The following is a 15206-nucleotide window of genomic DNA, read 5'->3' on the forward strand; positions in this document are numbered from 1 at the left end:
AGAAGCCCGGACCGTGTATAGGTGTCTGGCCAACAGTCATAGCCAAGGTCTGTGCTGACCAGTATCAACTGCAGACAGTGAGGGGAGCTGTATTTAGAGAGAGAAGAATGAGCCAGAGGTGTCTGCCAGGGATGCTGGGAGCTTCTCAATCAGGACCCACTAAGAGGTGGAACCTTGACTGGCCCCAAATCTGGGCTTACAGCTTGGAAACTCAATGTCAAGGGTCTCCAGAGATGAATGGGCTCAAGGGGAGAGAATCCCCCCGCCCCGGACTCATAATTAGAGATACTAGCTTTGGGTGCTATTCCCAGCTCTTAAGCTAGCACCCTCCTCCCAGCTCTTAAGCTAGCACCCTCCTCCCTATGGGCTCCAGCCCAGGAGGAGCGCGCTCGTGAGCAGCATGTTGGAAGGGACCGTTGGTCTGGGCTGTTAAACCACACCAGCTCTCAAATCTCTGTTTCCTTTATTTCTTTGTTTCTTACTTAGCTCTCTCTCTATGAAAGCAGGGGCTACAGGAGTTTATCTGTGTTGTAATCCGCAGCATCTCCGGCACTTACAACAGTGCCTGGTATATAGGAGGTGCTCAATAAACATTCACTGAATAAGTAAATGAATGGATGCATGGATGGTGTGTCTGTCACTGTGAGGCCAGACCAGCTGCTGACTAGGTCCTGCTCCCTCCTCTGTGCAATGGGCGCCATGACGGGACTTACCCATCAGGGGTGTTGGTGGGTGACTTGAGAGGATGGACGAGTGCTCATGCCTGACAGATCACTAACCCTCAAGGGGCAATTGCTGGGACTGTTACCATTATCAGTTGTCACCAGGACATTGGTTGGGTTCCCTCTGACCAGAAAGGCACATTCAGGTTTCCTGCCGCCCCTTGGCCCAGGCTCCATGAAGACTCGCAACCTGTGAGCATACTACTGCTTCTGACACTCCAAGCAGCTGAGGCACCTTCTTGGGGCTCCCAGAGCCCCATGTGTACCCAAATCCTAGTTGTGGCACACTGATCACTTGTTGGTCTGTGAAATCCCAGCCTCCCTCCGTACACCATAAGGATTACTGCTCTGTGACAGCCAAGATGGTGGCTCACAGGGCCAATTTCTTCTCATTTCCCTCCCAGAGCAGGAGCTCCATGTGGACCTGTCAAGACAAAGGCGGTGGTAGTGTCAAAGGGGTCCCCCTACACACACGGATAAGGTAGCCATGGCCTCTGAGAGGCAGCTTCTTTCTCCACAGCAAACACAGCAGGGACACCAGGGGACCTGGAGGCTAATCTGGCACCCCAGGTTCCCCACCAAAGCCCCTCATGGTTGAAGAGCAGTTTCTGTGCCTCTCTGGTGCCCACGGAGATTATCTGCAAAGGAGCAGCGGTGAGGAGATGGGGCCTGTCCTCCCTGTGTCCCTCAGCTACTTTCCCCTGGGTCTGCCCAGCCTCGGGGCCCCAGGCCAGGAGGGAACCCCTCTCCCCAGAGTGAGGGAAGGAGGAAGGGGTCTGGGAAAGACCAGTACTGCTGGCCTGGAAAGACCAGTGGTAGAAGCCACAGTTCTGGCAGTTTTGGGGGTTCAAGGCAGTTCTGCAAAAGAATGGATAGTTAACCTGGTCTACAAGCTAGTTAACCTCTCGCCCTCTTTGGGACCTTCCTTCTTCCACAGCGCCCTCTGCCGCCACGACCCATGGCCTCCGCCCTCTCCGTCCCCACCCGGCCTGCCCGGCTGGCCTGTTTGTTCTACTCCAGCTAGTTGGGAAGTCCACCCAGGGTGACCTCAGCCTGGCCCATCTCCGCGTCCGGGCCTCTCTCTCAACCCCTTTACAGCCCTTCCTGGGGGCCTCGGGGTTCTCAGGGTGTCCCCCCAACCTCCTGGTCAGTGTGGAGACTTCCCAGCAGCCCTTGCAAAAGGAGGCATCTCAGGGCCAGGAAGTGTGTGTAGGGATGTGTCCTCCTCTTTCCCTATAGTTTCCAGACCATTCCTCCTTCAACCCCCGGCCCCTCTGAACACACACCAACCGCAGCTGTACCGGCCTCTGCCAGCGCTGGCGTCCACCACCTCCCAGCCACCCCCAACACTCTGGGGGCCCCGATGCCTGTCACCCAGCCTGGCCTGGTTCCCAGTGACTCCCACATCCACGCAGATGGTCCTCAGCATCCTGACCTCCTGGCCTCCAGCCGTTGCTCTCTGCTCTGCCAGCTGCCCACTGCCAGGGTCACCCCTTGACCTCGTCCTCATTGCTGCCAGTGCGGTGCCCAGGTCTCCACCCTGACCACCCCTGTCATCCTCCCAGCTCACTTTCTCTCGGGTGGGCACTGTCTAAAACCCCCAACCAGGGACTCTCTCACTTTCTCACTGGCCGTCACCCCTGCCCTTTCCCTTCTGTCTCTACCACCTTGGAGCCCATGGTCTACCATCTTGATTATCCTCTCGCAACGACCCCAACTCCCGTTCCCTCCTCCCTTCATCATCCAAGTCTGCTGGAGCCTCCCTGTGGCTGAAGCCTGCTCTCCACTTTCTCCCCAGAGAGGCAGGAAGCTGCTGAGCCAGTCCCACAGCCAGGCTGTCTGGGTGCAGCCCCTCAGATGGGCACTGGCCTGGCCTGGAGACGGTTCTATTTTCCTGGTGTGAACACGGACAGAACTGAACCTGTGTGGAGGGTGAAAGGAAGAAAGGATGTGCAGGAAGGACTTGGACATTTCTGGCTGGAGCAGTAGGGTGCGCCGTGGGGCCGCTTTTCTGAGATGGGACAGATGGGGAGAAGCAGGTTTGGAAGAGAAACCAAGGCTTCCTGCAGTGGGTTCTGCCTGTTTTACCCCGCACACAGACCGTCCATCGTTGCTGATCTCCCACCTCTGCTGCCTCCAGCTTAGCCCCGTGGTCTTGTTCAAGCCTCACTCAGGATACAGCAGCTCACTTCCTTAACACCTTTCCATGGACTCACATCTCACTGCAGAATTAATCCAACGTCTACAAATCTTTTCTAATCTGGCTGCTGGCTTCCTCCTCTGTCTCATCCCTTCCACTCTCCACTTCACCCTCATCGAATATTCTAGTTTTCCAGCTACGCAGAGTGCCTTCCTTCTGTGCCTCCAATGCCCCCGGCACTGTCCCACCTCAGCACCTTTGCACTTGCTGTGCACTCGGCCTGCCCTGCTCTTTCCACGGCTGCTAACTTCTCAGATGTCACCTTCTCTGAGAGCCTTCCGCACACGCACCCAGAGCAGCCCCGCCAGTCACTCCTGGTCACGTCACCCCGTTTGCCGTGTCTTTCTCAGAACTTAGCATCACCTAGCATTACCCTGCTGGTTTGTGTACAAATTTACTCTCCGCCACACACGGATGAGGGGTCTTGCTCGACTTACATTCTTGGCAACTGGCACATACTAAGCTGTCAATATCTATTTGCGGAGTGTATGAATGGATGGATAGATGGAGGGGTCCCTCTCTCCAGCGTTGCTGTGAGGATGCGCTGTGATCCTGGCTGGGCCATCACTCTGGAAACTGCCTCATGCTGCACATGGTGGGTGTTCTGCTCCTGCACCACACCTGGCACGACGTAGGTGCTCAGTAAGCGCTGATGAATGAACTCATGCAACATGAGGCAGGATTTAGGGTGTAGAGGAAGTGCAGATGCAGTGCCCGGGGCAGAGGGAACTCATCAGAGGAAGCAAGTGGGGGAGGCAGGGGCTCTGTCTGGCCCTCTCCGCCCTGCCTGTCGCTCCGGCCTCATCCCTTGCCAGTCTCTGCCCCTTCCCACCCCAGCTGCATCTCATTCCCCTCACATGTCCTGCCCTTTCCCGCCTCCAGCCCTTTGTTCACAAAGTACCCCCATCCTAGAAAGCCTGCAGAAAGGCCAGCTTTCACTCATCCCGCACATCTTAGCTCAGCTCTTGCCCGATTCCTTCACCGATACTCCTGGAACACCTGCTCTATGCCTGTCCCTGTCCCGGACTTTCAGGCATTGGAAAAACAGCTGAGGACAAGGTGTGAAGTCCCTGCCCTCGTGGAGCTTACATTCTAGTGGGACAGAAAGCAAACTGATCAGCAACCAACACATCAACCTCCTCCGGGAAGCCTTCCCCTTCCCCAGCCGCCCCTGCCCAAATCTGATGCCTCTTCTCTGGTTCCCTGTACCCCTCCCCCACTACACTCACCACCCTCTTCTGTGAATTTCTGTCTGTATCTGTCTACACTTAGGAGATAGGATAGCTGGGATTCCTGTCTTTTCCATTTCTTATTCCCACGGATCTGGTACTTGGTGATAACTGTACCTTTGAGTTGAATTTCAGACACTGAAAAGGTGAGGCACGTTGTTCTGGGCTGAGGGGCCGGCAGGGTACAGTGTAAGTGGCTGCATGTTTGGGGAGAGCATGGGGTGCAGGGGGTGGGGTGAAGGCGGCATGACCGTTGTCACCAGATCTTGGAGGGCTGCTCAGGTTTCAAATGGGGGTCTTGCCGAGGGAACGCGTCCCGATTTACTAAACCGCCAAGGGAGCCATGGACTCGATCACATGAGACGTCACATCGGAATGAGTTGCGCCATTCAGTTACTCTCCTCCCGTCCTGCACAGCGACCTGTAAAAGCTGAAAACTAAGTGTCATTGTCCCAATCAGCAAGTTCCTGGCTTAGGGAACCTGTTAGGCTACCAAGAGGTTAAGTAGAAGTTGGAGTCACTCTCGTGGGTGACCTATCCATATAAGGTGGTAAAGGGAACTGGGATGACTTGGGGACATCCTAACCTTTGAGGCTGACGTCATGGTGATAACCACTCGCCCACAACGCATCGTGTGGTACCCGTTCTCCACAGAGATGGATGAGGTCCCTAACACGGGGCTGAGTGTCTGATGCTCTTACAGGCACGCAAAGGGAACCAGCCCCCGCCCCATCCCACCAGGAAACTGCAGAGAAGTTAGAATCGTTTGAAGTTACAATCATTCTCTCGTTCGGCAAATATGTATCGAGGGTCTCCTCCTATAAGAAGGTGCCAACCACTAAAGGAATAATAAACCACGTATAGGTACACCTTGGAGATATTACAGATTCAGTTCCACACCACCACAGTAAAGCAAATGTCTTGATAAAAGGGGTCACACAAAGTTTTTGGTTTCCCAGTTCATATAAATTTATGTTTATCCTGTACTGTAGCCTACTAAGTGTGCAATAGCGTTATGTCTAAAAAAATACTTTATTGAGCTTCCCTGGTGGTGCAGTGGTTAAGAATCCGCCTGCCAATGCAAGGGACATGGTTGCGAGCCCTGACCTGGGAAGATCCCACATGCCACAGAGCAGCTAAGCCCATGCACCACAACTACTGAGCCTGCGCTCTAGAGCCCGCAAGCCACAACTACTGAGCCCACGCGCCACAACTACTGAGCCCACGTGCCACAACTATTGAAGCCCGCGTGCCCAGAGCCTATGCTCTGCAACAAGAGAAGCCCCCGCTCACTGCAACTAAAGAAAGCCTGTGTGCAGCAACGAAGACCCAACGCAGCCAAAAAGAAAATAAGTAAAATAAATAAATAAATAAAAAATACTTTATTGTTAAAAAATGCTAACCATCATCTGAGCCTTCAGAGTCCTAATCTATTTGCAATAGTAACATTAAAGATCACCATAAAAATATAATAATGATGAAAAAGTTTGAAATATTGTGAGAATTACCAAAATGTGACACAGACATGAAGTGAGCAAATTTGTTGGAAAAATGGTGCCTGTAGGCTTGCTTCACACAGGGTTGCCACAAAGCTTCAATTAAAAAAAAAAAAAGCAATGTGTGTGAAGTGCAATAAAACGATGTATGCCTGGATATTGTATGTGTTCATGGGTGGGATGGCGCAGAGAGGGCGGAGCTAGCCTCTTGTGGGGCCTGGCATCAGGTAGGAAGAGGTGCTTGAACTGGGCATTGAAGGATGGACCAGTGTGATCACCAGACAGAAGGGCGTTCCAGGGGAACAGCATGCACAGACACTTGGGGGTGCAAAAAGGTATGATACAGCAGGGCTTGGGAGGGACAGTCAGGTAGTGGGTGTGGCTCCATTTATCAAGGCCATCCTATGTGCCCAGCACTGGACCACGTTGTTCCTCTGATCAAGCCCATCACCCTCTAAGGTGATTTATAGATGAAGACGCTGATGCCCAGAGAGGCTAGGTAACTTGTGTGAAGTCCCACAGCCAGTGGCAGAGCTCAGGTTCCAACTCAGGTTTGTCAGGTTCCCAAATCTGTGCTCCTAACCACCACGCTGAACTGCCCCATGACATGATGCAGGACCAGAGGAGCCTGGTATGACCATTCGGACTTGAGTCCTGAGAACTCCCCGCACGTCGGCCATTTGCACTCCATCTTCAAGAGACCTGTCGTGTCCTCAGACGTTCATTGTCTGAATGCTTGTCTTTATTTTTTAAAATTTTTCTTTATTTTTAAATTTCTTAATTGATTTACAATGTTGCGTTAGTTTCAGATGTACAGCAAAGTGATTCAGTTATATATAAATTTTTTTTTCAGATTCTTTTCCCTTACAGGTTATTACAAAATATTCAATATAGTTCCCTGTGCTATAGGTAGGTCCTTGCTGGTTACCTGTTTTATATATAGCAGTGTGTGTATGTTAATCCCAACCTCCTCATTTATCCTTCCCTAAATGCTTGTCTTTAAATGTTTCACTTTTTAAAAACTTAAATTTAAGTAATTTTTTCTTGACATACAACACATATGAAAAAGTACACAAATCAATTAACTTTCACTCACGTTAAAAAAAAGCGCAGTGGTTGAGAGTCTGCCTGCCGATGCAGGGGACACGGGTTCGTGCCCCGGTCCGTGAGGATCCCACATGCCGTGGAGCGGCTGAGCCCGTGAGCCATGGCCGCTGAGCCTGTGCGTCTGGAGCCTGTGCTCCGCAACGGGAGGGGCCACAACAGTGAGAGGCCCGCGTACCACAAAAAAAAAAAAAAAAAGCAATTTTTCACTCAGGTCAATAACAGAATATTATGAGCCCTCAGCAGCCGGTCTTGTGCCACCTGCCAGACATAGCCCTGCAGGTAGCCACTCCCTGAGTTGTAACAGCATAGATTAGTTTTGTTTGCTTTTGAACTTCATATAAATGGAACCATTCATATAAAGGCTGTTCTTTTAATGTGTCTGGCTCAACATTTGTGTAGTTTAATTTATTCATTCTCACTTTTATACAATATTTCATTATGTGTATATACCAGAATGTTATTTCTCCATTCTACTGACATGTAGCTTGTTTTCAGTTTCTGGCTGTTATGAGTAAAGCTGCTATGAGCATTCTTGTGCACGACTCTTGGTGAACACATGTGCTCATATCTGTTGGGATCATACCCAGAAGTTGAATTCCTGGGTCAGAGGGTAGTATGGAAATGCCCAACATGAGTGGATATGGCCAATTTCCCAAAGTAGTTGTCATAAATTACATCCTCACTACCAGTGAGTCAGAGTTCCAATTACTCCACAGTCCTGCCAACATGTGATACTGAAAATCTTTTTCTTTTTAGTCCTGGTGCATGTACAGGGATATCAAACTGTGATTTTAATTCATACTTCTCTGATGACTAATGCAGTTGAGCACTTCTCATCTGTTCATTGGTCACTTATATATGGCCTTTTTTTTTGAAGTGTTTAAGTCTTTTGCTCATTTTTCTATTTGATTTTTAATTTCTATTCCTTTTTTCTTATTGATAAGTAAGAGTTCTTTATATATACTGGATGTTAGTCCTTTGATAGATATATGATTTACAATCTTTTCCCAAGTAAATTTATTTTATGGGCCATTACTACTATAACTAAAAAACCAATATCACGTGTCATAGATAGTAGGCAAAATACATAAAATAAAAATAAGACAATGTTATTACATTCTAGCTAAATATCTCATGGCTGGCAGAATGGATAGAATCCTGTTAAGAGATTAGCAAGTGAAAAGGAGGTGTTAAAGACATTTGTGGAGACTTTCTCCTTGATGTCTTCAGGAGGTTGGAAAAAATTAGAAAAGATATAATTTTCTCATTTTGCAGCTCCATGTTAATTATTACCCCAGTGTACCCTTTGTCCTTGAGCCTCCTATAATTATGCCACCCACTGTGTGGAGTCTGCACAATAGTTAGGAGATGGTGCATGCGAGGAGGGTTTTCTTTTGTTTTTTTTTTTTTTGCGGTACGCGGGCCTCTCACTGTTGTGGCCTCTCCCGTTGCGGAGCACAGGCTTCGGACGCGCAGGCTCAGCGGCCGTGGCTCACGGGCCTAGCCGCTCCGCGGCATGTAGGACCCTCCCGGACAGGGGCACGAACCCACGTCCCCTGCATCGGCAGGCGGAATCTCAACCACTGCGCTACCAGGGAAGCCCAGCGAGGAGGGTTTTAACGAAGGAGGTTAAACTAAGGGGTTGACATAATAAAACTGATGTTTTAGAAAATCGTTCAGATAACAATGTGAATAAAAAAACAAAAATAGAGGTGAGGAACCTAAGTTAGGAGAAGTTGAAGAAGTCCAGGTGGTAAGTGTCAAGGGTCTAAACCAGGGGTGAGCCAGGGGCTGGGGGTGAGTGTGGGGACTGGAAAGACAAGAGGTAGAATCTGGGCAATGTAGTGGCTGATTGACGGGTTAAGAGAGAAAAAGAAGATGTCTGGGGGACATCTGTGGGATTTGTGGGATTTCTGTGGGATTTCTAAGTCAGACTGGGAGGAGGGGGATAGCAAAGACTGGAGAAGCCAATCATGGGAGGGAGGAGGTGGTGAAATCTATCTGGAATGCGTTGAATTTGAACTGTTTGCAGGACCTCACAGGGAGAGTCTCCGTTTTTTAATTCATTTCACAAATATTCACTGAACGCGTATGGGTGCCAGGGGTACAGCAGTGGATCAGACAGATAAGATTTCTGCTCTGATGGAGTTTAACATTCATGGGAAAGATGGACGGTGGGAAAGACAGATAAGGACCAGCAAAGTATGCACGTGGCTCAGGGCTCTGGGCCATGGGGTGGATTGGGGGCCTGTGGGAGTCAATGCAGCCATTAAAGCTGTCGGCGTGAGTGAGCTTGCCTAGGGAGAGGGACAGAGTGAACTGTGCGGAGGGGAGGGTGGAATGCCAGCGTTTAGAGGCAGCAGGGGAAGGAATACCCTCAAAGTAAACCACGGAGGAGTCATCAGAGGAGGAGGAGGGTGGAAGTGGGTCACAGGAAGAGGGTTTCAAAGATCTTTCAACTGATGCATTCATTCATTTATTCAATCAAACTTTACTTGGTGTCTTCTGAGTACCAGGCTCTGGGGAATCAGAGATGAATGTGAAGTCTCTGGGGGAGGAAGTTGTGTGAACTACAAATGATTAGGCAAGGCTGCACGAGAAATATTCTATTATGGAAGCACAGTTGATGTATGTCGTGGGAGCTCAGAGGATGGGAACTCCCGCTTTTTGAACCTAGTATGCGCTAGGCTTCCTGGAGGGGTGGGCATGGAGCTAGAGAATGGGGGCAAGGGCCTTGACAGAGAAGGACCAGCCTGAGCAAGGGCAAGGATTGGTGAGTTGTGGCAGCCAGGATCCACAAGCACAGGAGGGGTGGAGCAAAGCCAGAGGACCAGAAACCCGGGACAGGCTTAAGATCATGCCGAGACAGTGGGCTGAATTCAGAGGGCGATGGGGCCAGTGCAGATTTCGAGGAGAGTGCCTGCCACCAAGCCCACGGGAGCCAGAGCCCCTGACAACGCCCCTTCTCTTCCCAGCCCCCAGCCGTTAGGAGGCGCCCGCACGCTGCACAGCCAGTGTCCACTCTGCGCACTCCACACAGCCCGGAGCGCCCTGGACAAGACCCGGGAGAAGGGGTAGGCATGTGCTGGAAGACATCTTTCAGAGAGGTATGTGAGAGCCGGGTAGAGTATGGGCGCTTCAGGGTCTTGGGAGCGTTCTCGGAAGAGTGGACGGAGAACTGAGGGCATCTGTCAGAGATGGAGAAGGGTGGATGGGGCAGGAAGTGCCAAGGTCCAGCCCGGTGGCCTGAGCTCCGAGCCATCTCCTGATGGGGAGCCCTGGGCTGACGAAGGGCCAGAGCTCTCTCCCTCCGCACCTTCTCCTAGTCCAGGCCTCACCTTGCCTCCTCCCCCACTACGGGTCATCAGCCTCATCTCCCAGCCTTGGAACTCAGGGCTGCACTGAAACTTTGGGGCTGAGGGCTGGAGGGGGTCAAGACTCTAGGTTCTCTTGGCACACGCCCACAGCGGCCCACAGCGCTAGCAAATCCTCCCTGGTGTTCGGGGTTGGGAATCGCCCTTTGGGCAAAAGACCTCTGGCGCCCCCTACTGCCAGCTCAGCTTCAACGACCCCATCCCTCCTCTCTGCTGCCGACCCTGACCCACGTGGCCGGAACACACCGAGGGCCAGTTTCAGTGGCAGGAAGTGATGAGGAGCCCCGTCAGGACACAGGTCTGGCTTGTGATGTTTACCTGGACTCCAGCAGCTTCCTAATTGGTCTCCCTCCCTCCCTCCTCCACCCACAGCTGGGAGAATCTCTTTAAAACATATCTGTGGAATACTACTCCGTGATAACAAGTAATGAACTATCCGTACTCGCAGTGACTTAAATGGCTCTTAAGCACATTATGCTGAGTGCAAAAAGCCAACCTCAAAAGGTTACATACTTTATGATTCCATTATGTAACATTCTTGAAATGACACAATGATAGAGATGGAGAACTGACAAGATTGCCAGGCCTTAAGGAAAGGGAGGGAGGGTGTGGCTATAAAAGGGCAGCAGAAGGGATTTCTTTTAAGGTGATGGAACAGTTCTGTATCTTGATTGTGGTGGTGGTTATATGAATCTATACATGTAATAAAATGTCATAGAATTAAACACAAAGACATGCCAAAAAATAAGTGCATGCCCAAAATGGTGAAATTGAGTGAGGTCTGTAGTCTAGTTGTGTCTAATGTCAATCACTTTTCTGGTTTTCGTAACACTACAGTTATGTAAGTTGTCACCACTCGGGGAAGCTAGGTGATGGGTACACGGGACCTCTTGGTACTATTCATGTGACTTCCTGTGAGTCAATAATTCTTTCAAAATAAAAAGCTTACGAAAAGAAGAAAAAAGCATACCTGGCCATATCACCTAGCTTTTGCTTTTGTTTTTTTAAATACATTTATTTATTTATTTATTTTTGTGTTGGGTCTTTGTTGCTGTGCGCGGGCTTTCTCAAGTTGTGGTGAACAGAGGCTACTCTTCGTTGTGGTGCACAGGCTTCTCATTGCGGTGGCTTCTCTCGTTGCGGAGCATGGGCTCTAGGCACGCGGACTTCAGTAGTTGTGGTGCATGGGGCTTAGTTGCTCCGCGGCATGTGGGATCTTCCCGGACCAGGGCTCGAACCCGTGTCCCCTGCATTGGCAGGTGGATTCTTAACCACTGCGCCACCAGGGAAGCCTCCGCCTACCTGTTTATCTTGTGGCACCTGGTGGGCCACATAGGATGAAGTTCATGGAAGGAAAAGTGCCAACTCCTTTAGTATACCAAGCCCTCCTCTGAGGCTGGCAACAGAAAAAGAATATTCCCTCTTGGAGGGCACAGGGGACTGGACCTCACAGCCCCGATTCTACCTGGGGGGACTCGCTTGTTAATCCCAGTGCATCCCCTCCTGTACTGGCCTGAGGAGGCGTTCTTCCACCTCTGATGCTCTGGTCGCCAAGTGGACAAAGTACCCTTCCCTTAACACTGCTGGGCCTCACTTTTGTTTGTTTGTTTTATTGTATTTCTCTTTTTTAAAATTTTTTTAACAATCATGTAAAGTTTTAAATCAGGAAATAAACTTTTTTAGCTTAAAAAAAATTTTAAGACACACCAAGCTTCCTATCTGGATATAGTCATGTATGAAAATCGTATCTTAGCACTTTTCTGTATCACTTTTAAAAACGGGATCATTTCAATGGCTGTGATCCTCTATATGAGTTAGAAGACTAATTAAGCATTGAAAGGCAAGTTTTTCACCAGCTAAATATTTAGTCTTATTTCAGTAAGACGTTTCATTTAGACATAAAATTTCACAAAACTACAGCTTGGGAGTGGTATAGCTATCTATTGACAGAGGCTACTTACATGTGTAACACAATAATAAACCTTTATGAAAATGTTTCTGCAGGTGTGCTGGTGTCCTCCTGGGTATCACAAATACATCTGTGGGGATCAGTCTCGGAAAAAAGGCTGCTCTGGAGCTCCGGGAAACAAAAGCTGAAATAAATTATGTTTTCAGACAATGCAAAGTAAGCTTTTAAGCTTCCACGATGTTGGGTGAGGCATTATAATGAGCTGGTTGGTCCCCATTTTTTAAAGTGCAGCGAAGGATAACCAGAATGAATTTTCAAGATGTCTTATTCACTTTCCCCTTAAAATGAAACTGGTGAATGGTAGTCAGTGCTTGGCTACTGTTAAGTTTACCCCCCAAAATGTTGATGAATAAATGAATAAATAATTTTTACTCTTAAAAAAAAAAAAGAAGAAAAGAAGAGGGAGAGATGAGCTCCCTCTCTCCCGCTGTGCCGTGTGAGGTCACAGCAAGAAGGCAGCCATCTGCAAGCCAGGATGAGAGCCCTCACCACAACCCTACTCTGCTGCCACACTGATCTCAGACTTCCAGTTTCCAGAACTGTGAGAAATAATTTCTGTTGTTGAAGCTACCGTCTATGTTATTTTGTTACAGAAGCCCATGCTGACTAAGACAGTATTTCCCATAAAAACTCGCACCTGAATGTTCACAACAGCATTATTCATAACAGCCCCAAAGTGGAAACAATCCAAACATCCATCAGTTAGTGAATGGATAAAAAAATGTGGCATATCCATACAATGGAATGCTATTTGGCCGTAAGAGTGAGTGACGTACCTCCATGGACTACATGGATGAACCTGGAAGACATGTAGCCCTTAGCCTAGCGGGGAAGTGAAGGCTATGAAAGCACAATTCCGTTACAGCCAGGCAAGTGTGATGAGGGAGAGAGGCACGTATGAGAGATCTGAGGAGGGGTGTGGGGGCAGGTGTGAGCTGAGGCTGAGAGGAGAAGGAGGAATTAGCCAGGAGAAAGGGAGGAAGACAGGGGACTGTGAGCTCAAAGGCATGCAGGCAAGGAACATTCCGGAGTGTGCTGGGAGCTACAGGCATGGGCACAGCTGCTGTGCAGAGAGGTGGGAGGCATGGTTGGGGAGGGCCTCAGAGGCCACACACCAGAGTGCCATGGTCAGATGGCTGCTAAGTGGGCGATGGAACTGGAAGTGGAGGAGTCCATCCAGATGAGAGGCTGAGCAGGGGTGGGAGAGGCAGATCCCGGAAATCTTTAGCGGGTAGAAGACAGGGACTTGGAAGCTGACTGGATACGGAAGGGAAGACGCCCTGGGTGCATGGATGTGCTGTGCCCTGAAATAGTGGGAGGGGCTGGCTTCAGTTTTGTTTTAGGCAGTGCGGTGCCTGGCAGCCACCCGTGCAGGTGGACATTTGCACTTGGAACTCGGAAGCGAGCGGTTCAGGCTGGTGACAGAGATCTGAGTGATGCACGTGCAGGCTTGATGACAGTCCCCAGAGTGGAACGGGTGAGCGCCATCAGGGAGGCGGAGAGGAGAGAGCAGTGGGCCGGGGCATCACCATTTACAGGCTGGGCAAAGACCCATGTTGCTGTGAGCAAAGGACAGCTTGTCTAGGAGGATGACAGGCAGTTCACGAGTCCACTCACATGAAGGCTGGGCGCGTCCACAGGACTTAGCAAACAGGTGGACACCGGAAGCCTCTTCTAGGGCAGCGTCAGGGCAGATGCCTGGCTGTCGGAGGACATGGGGTATCTGCTGGGAGGGGGACAGAGGCTGCCCCCTGGGGCAGCCCTTATCAACTGTGTCACTTATTTTTGTCCATCCCCCAACCAGATGGTACTTCAAGAGGGCAGACACTCTTTCTATATATACGAGTATACATATACTCTTTCTATGTATCTTTGTGTCTCCAGACAAAATCCAGTTCACCCCAAACGTGTTCACTGTGCACCTGCAGTGCTCGCCATGCACTGTGCTCGCAGCTGAGGGTTATGGCTGAGCTCAGCCTTCTGGTGGGGCTCATGTAGGTGCTCAGGCCGTGGGCATGAAGTTCTGGGCAGGCTCTGCCGCCAACCTGCCGTGCGACCTCAGGTGAGTTACAGCTCGTCTCTCCAGGAGTTTACTCTCTGGCAGTAGCTGATTTCTGAAGCTCCTCCTGGGAATAGTATGTGATGATTCTGGGACTTCCGTGCCTGCAGCTGCCCACGTTCCTTGCTGCCCACCAAGCTCTTGGCAGGGTCAAAAGCTTGGGGTGGGGTGGGGAGCTGACACTTCCCAAGACCTTCCTGCCCAAGGATCCTCCTGCCACAGGTCCCCATTCATCGTGGTCCACAAGGCCCTGTGCATTCTGCCCCGTCAGCCTCTCCAGCATCACCTCCCCCCCAGGCCTGCTGGCTTTGTGGGCTCCAGTCACGATGGTCTTCGCTCAGATTTTGTTCTCCCCACAAGACTTCTTGCCTCAGAGCCTTTGCACATGCTGTTCCCTCTGACTAGACACCTTTCCCTTAATTCCTCACCTTGTTGACTCCTCCTCATTCTTTAGTGCTTGGCTCAAATGTGGCTTCAGCAGAGACATCTTGGCCCCCTGGGGGACAGTCACACCCCAGTGACACACCTTCAGAGCACCCTGTGCTTTTCTCAGCTCCTGTACCAACATGGTTAACCAAGTAGTTGGGTGTTTAATATCCGTCCAGTTCCGCCCTTAGACCTGTGAGAGGGGTCTCTGCCCTGCCATGGGTCCCACTTTAGCTCTGGACCTTCTCTGTCTGTGCTTCTCCCCCCAGGATGAGGAATCTTTGGCGCCCCCTTGGAGCCCAGGCCCATCCCTTTAGACCATGCTCCTGACACGTGGGACCCCAGGCCCATTCCCTCAGTGGGTGGACCATGTGGGGTGACCAAGGGGCAGCAGATTGCACTGCTGTGTCCACCTCCCCTTGGGCCAGGATGCTCTGAGGGTGGGAAGATATGGTGTGCGTGGCTGAGAGCAGAGCCAGCTCTTCTCATGCCAGCCATCTGGGCATGGAATTCGGAAGAGTCAAAGAAGTTTATGTTAGAACCTGGCCTTTGGGGATTCCCTGGCGGTCCAGTGGTTAGGACTCCTTGCTTTCACTGCCTAGGGCGCAGGTTTGATTCCTGGTT

At 50.5% G+C, this 15206-nt stretch overlaps 1 long non-coding RNA gene across 3 annotated transcripts; it reads left to right on the top strand.

The window, feature by feature from the left end:
- The first annotated feature begins 8308 nt into the window (after positions 1-8308).
- LOC113615878 (uncharacterized) lies at positions 8309-12472 on the top strand. 3 transcript variants are annotated; one of them, XR_003431141.1, is made up of 3 exons: positions 8309-8956; positions 9730-9861; positions 12133-12472. It is a non-coding gene; the product is annotated as an uncharacterized LOC113615878 (long non-coding RNA). The 3 variants fall into 3 exon arrangements; XR_003431140.1 differs by lacking the exon at positions 8309-8956 and adding an exon at positions 8984-9382; XR_003431142.1 differs by lacking the exon at positions 8309-8956 and adding an exon at positions 9413-9527.
- Positions 12473-15206: the final 2734 nt, after the last annotated feature.

Source organism: Aethalodelphis obliquidens, unplaced genomic scaffold, assembly GCF_003676395.1.
Source record: "Aethalodelphis obliquidens isolate GAN/ISIS:26980383/991018 unplaced genomic scaffold, ASM367639v1 scaffold126, whole genome shotgun sequence".
Lineage (NCBI taxonomy): Eukaryota > Metazoa > Chordata > Mammalia > Artiodactyla > Delphinidae > Aethalodelphis > Aethalodelphis obliquidens.